Source organism: Poromitra crassiceps, assembly GCF_964638095.1.
Source record: "Poromitra crassiceps genome assembly, chromosome: 17".
NCBI classification, from domain to species: domain Eukaryota; kingdom Metazoa; phylum Chordata; class Actinopteri; order Beryciformes; family Melamphaidae; genus Poromitra; species Poromitra crassiceps.
In genome coordinates, this window is record NC_139635.1 from 19,063,975 (window position 1) to 19,069,021 (window position 5,047).

Here is a 5,047-nt window from a genome sequence, read left to right on the forward strand (position 1 = left end):
GCACTGACATGCTGCATGTACATCCTGTCTGTGTTTTGCTGTAATTTTGATGTCTGTAATGTGTGGTATCTCTTGCGATGACACGCTACAGGTATATCAGTTTGTTGCGTACATCCTGTCTGTGTTTTGCTGTAATTTTGATGTCTGTAATGCTGTGGTATCTTTTGCGATGACACGTTACATGTATATTTCAGTTTGTGCGTTGAATGAATGTAATGAGTGACTGTTTTGATATTTATTGGGGACTACGGATGTAAATTAGCATTAGCTAACTCCGGCATATTTACATGTTTTTGTATATAGAGGCTTCTGTATTTCTGAACATGTCCATTAATGTGCATTGTCCCGTCACAATAAACCAATAAAGAAAGAAAGAAAGATTCGATTAAATCTTATGACGTGATAAGATCATGCATTTTAGCACCGCTCTCTTCAATGAGGAAATCCAGACCTTGTAGAAAAGTGTCGATTTTTGGGGTTAGGGTTGAAAGTAATGTCAACTTACTTTCTGAGGCACACAATTACTCACATAAGGCTGGGTTCACACCGACGACCCAAGCCTTGCCTATGCCTTGCCTTTACCCAAGCTTTTAAATAGGCGTCCGTTTTAGTCAACGAGGCTGTGTACACAGGGCGCCTCAACGTGAACCCTGCGTGTACCCACGCCTTGCCTGTGCCTTGCCGATTTTATCGAATAGGCGTGAGTTCTATTTTGAAGCCGACAAGGCGCGTGCAGGCAGACTTCTTCTGTCAAGCCATGAAAGAAAAACGCACAATATCCGTCGGAAATTGCAAAGTCAACTGAATTTCAAAATAAAATGGAGTTACTACAACATGTTGAGCAGAGAGACAGAGAGATTGACGGGTGGCTATCACGTGGGGCTTTCTCCCCGTCGGCAAACAAATCTTCATGAGAGAGAATAGCGACCGAAGAAGCAAGATGGACAATGTTGTTGTGCCATGCTGCCAGCACATATTCTTGCAAGATCACCTCTCTAAAATGTCCGACTATAGTCAGACCTGGTTATACATATCCAGCATCAATAGAACATTAAATATATCCGATTTATTTTACCTAGAGGCTACCCATGACAATTCTGGACAACACGTGAAAAAATACAGTCGGGAGAGAGGAGAGGCGCTTGTGACTCGGCTCCAGGTTCGGCGTGCAAAAGGCGTGTGGTGTGATCGCAAAAGCGTGTAACAGGTTCGCGCCCAGCTCGGCGTAGGCGTGGGTTGAGGCAAGGCAAGGCATAGATTGTCTGTGTGAACTAAGCCTAAGACCCTAAATTTAATAGTTAGAAGGTTTTTGTGGATTTTGGTTTCCAGGGACTTTAAGATCGACCATCCAACTCCTTTGTCGTCACAGAGGGCAGCGCAGTCCTGCTTGACACCACATGGCACCTCCAACACGTCCCACAAGGGCAGAAATATGGCGGTTTTAAAAAAGTGGCATGGATTTACTCACGGAGCAGAAGAGCGTACAGAAAACCTGCTATGGAGGAGGACTGCACAGTCAAGCCTTCCTCCTCCTCATTGGTCGAGGTTTCTATTCGAGCTCTCACGTGGTTGGCTGAATGCAAGCCACTCAGGATCCCTCTCTGGGCAAGCTGCCAATCTCACGTTAAGACCTTGGTTCTCTTAAGCACATTCCTGCACTCTCGCTGCAGCTCCGTCATTGGGAAGTAGGTTTGAACTACCTTGACCGGATGAAAGATAAGAACAACCAAAACCACAATGCAAACGGATCCAGCAATCTTCTTCACTGCTTTTTGTGTGTGTCCAAATATAAAACGTGGCGCGTCTGGGCAGTGTAGGCGTGATTTCGAGTGGCACATAGGTTACGCAAAAACCACGCCCTGTGCCCGCCTACGCAGCAGTCAAGCGCCGGGATTGACCTATGGGATTGACCCCCAGGCCAGCCGTTTGTTCCAGGCCAGTGAAGTCCCAACAATCTACAAAAACATGCAATAATATAAAATCATAGATAAAAAGTTTAATCATACACAATAAATAAAACCAAAAGTAAAGGGTGAGCCTTCCCAATGGCCAAGGGCAGCATCTGTTATTCTGGCTGAGGCGGGTGGTCAGAAAGTCAAATAACATTAAAATGCATTGTATGCTTTGGTGCGATGTAGGATTTTGTCTTTCAATATCCTCGTTGCAGCCTCGCTGCAGCCTCGCTTGTTGTTGTTGCTTCTCACAGGAATGGTGTCCCTGTAACAGAGAGCCCAAACATGAGCATGAGCGCCTGGCCAATCCCGGCGCTTGACTGCTGCGTAGGCGGGCACAGGGCGTGGTTTTTGCGTAACCTATGTGCGATTCGAAATCACGCGTAGTGTAGGGGTGAAAGCACTCGCCTACCACCGCATAGTAGAGACCCAGGTTCATTTCCTGTCAGCGGCACCTCCGGCTTGGTCAGACGTTCCTATTGGCCGTGTCTGCGGGTGGGAGTCCTGGTCACTGCACTAGTGCCTCCTCTGGTCGGTCTGGTCACTGCACTAGTGCCTCCTCTGGTCGGGAGGGAGGGGAGCTGGGGGGGAATAGCGTGATCCTCCCACGCGCTACGTCCTGCCGGTGAAACGCCTCGCTGTCAGGTGACTGCACATGTATCGGAGGAAGCATGGTGCTAGTCTACAACTCTCCACAGATGGGCACAGGGGGTGGAGCAACGTACAATTGGGGAGAAAATGGGAGAGAAAAAGAGGTCGCTGCACTAGTGCCTCCCCTGGTCGGTCGGGGCGCCCGTTCGGGGAGAGGGGAACTGGGGGGAATGGCATGATGCTCTACGCACTACGGGCAGAGGGGGTGGAGTAACGGCCGGGTCAGCAGGTAACAGACTAAAATCATGCCTCGGGTTTGCTCCTCTCCTAGCCAGAAATGGACTCAAAATGGGGGGATAAGCACAGTGTCTGGCAACCCCCGGCCGGCGCGGATGTTGCAACCCTTTTCAAAGTTCACTTTGGGGTGCAGAGGAGAGCAAATAGGCTTTAAAGATCCAAAAAAAGAAAAGAAATCAGGAGTCCAGTCCTCCTGAAAGATAACATATCCAGAGAGCTGCAATGGCACCCGTCACGTAGGCAAACACATACATACATACACACACACACACACACACACACATGCACACGCACACACACACACACGCACACGCACACGCACGCACACACACACGCACACACACACACACGCACACACACACACACGCACGCACGCGCACACACAGGCAGAGCAGAGTGCATTCCATGAATACTGTTAAAGTGTGAGTGATATGATGTGCTGTTTCTCTGTTTAATGGGCCTTTTTCACCAGCAGCCATTTTGTGTCTAAAAGTCAGGAGGTAACACAGGTGCAACAAGCAAACATTAATGAGGGTTTAAAACTTCCAATCCAATCCATAGGTGTTCCAGGGGCCCTCGTTTTAATGTTTTGCTTGCACCTGTCTGTGTTACTTCCTGCCTTTTAGACACAAAATGACTCTGGTGAAAAAGGCTATAATGGCTCTTGCAGCAGCTCATCTCATCCCATGCAGACCGCTGTGCTGCTTTCAGGTACAATTGGAGATTTGATGCACAAGCAAACGGCCGGAACAGTAGGCTATTATCTGTGAATTAGTTAATGGCCTGTCACTTTACACTTTTACTTTACATTCCTGTTGGGTTTTACCTGATTTAATCCCGTTTCTATATAACTTTGACATTTGCTTTTCCTGACAAAGTTAGGCTACTGTAAATTGAATCCACTATCAAAACTGAAGCCACCAAAAAATAAGTTTGATCCATTTTGTTATCGGAAATCAAAAGCAGACGAGTGACCCGACCTGACCCTCAACTTCTCAACTGGAAAGGAAAGCTTCCGAGGAGCCCTGAAGGCGTCACTAAATCCGCCTCTCGTGACGTCACCGCCTAGGGGTGATTGAGAATCTGCGTCAAGCTCACAAGAATTAGCCATCGTAAGACCGGACGTTAAGCGATTTTGCCTTCAAAATACAAGCGAGATATTTGTCCGTTTTCAAAAACCATATAAGTATTTGGATGTACACAACAACAAAATACTTACCTGAAGACCAAAATAGACATAACATTCTTGCTGTTTAATAGATGTTAAAATTAGTATAAGTGCTTTATGGGCTAAAAAAAAATTACATTTGATCACTTCAATCCAAAAACAGACCAGATAAAAGAAGAATGTCTCTAATAGTGGTAGAAATGGCCAGATTTGACTGTGGGAACTCTACTTAGGCGCGGTCCAGGAAAAAAAAAAGTGTTCGTAGACTAGACTTTTATTTTTGAAAGACCGAAGCGGAAGCGCTCCTATTTTAACCGTTTTCAACCCGGCTAACTTGACACAGACGGCTGGAGAGAGAGTTGGTCGAGGAAGTCCAGATAATATCAACCGGGAATAGCTCCACTATTTCACACTAAAAACTACATCAAATACATCGACATAACAAAAAAAAACAGCAGTAAATTCAACCGAGGCTTCATGTCTGCCCGTTAGCGCACGCGCGGACGGACACACACACACACACACACACACACACACACACACACACACACACACACACGGGTCGGTCACGTTGTGCAAACAGCAGCAGAGGCGACTGCTTTTACTTGGACATGACAGCAAATATCAAGCCGAGAAAAGTAGCACAATCAGCCATGTCGAGGCGTTTCACAACGAGAGATAAGTTATAACCTTATCAGATCAACCAGGACCGTGCAAGTGCAATACTCCACCAGAATGCATTCAAAACAACCTGCACGACGGCTAGAATAAACCCGCCCGTACGTCACAGCAATACATGTTTCTGTACAATACAAACAGCGAAACCACACAGCAGGATCAAAACGAGGCTACCATTGACGCTTAGTGAAATAAGGTCGGTGTAAAACTCATACACTTGACCCCTATAGGGGGTGTTATATAGGGGTAGGGGTGTGTGTGTGTGTGTGTGTGTGTGTGGGGGTGACGGTCAGGAAACTTACCGGGCAGGTGAAGTCCAGAGGCGGAGAGCGAGTGGCTGCTGGTCCGGTCAGGAGCCGCC

The 5,047-nt window shown here is 47.1% G+C and overlaps 1 protein-coding gene across 1 annotated transcript in view; it reads right to left on the reverse strand.

The window, feature by feature from the left end:
* Nucleotides 1-5,047, reverse strand: part of LOC310792234 (nuclear receptor coactivator 2-like) — a 158,211-nt gene extending 153,164 nt beyond the window's left edge. The window contains exon 1 of the mRNA XM_083653962.1: nt 4,989-5,047. The gene's annotated coding sequence lies outside the window, so the exon portion shown is untranslated. The remainder of the gene's footprint in view (nt 1-4,988) is intronic.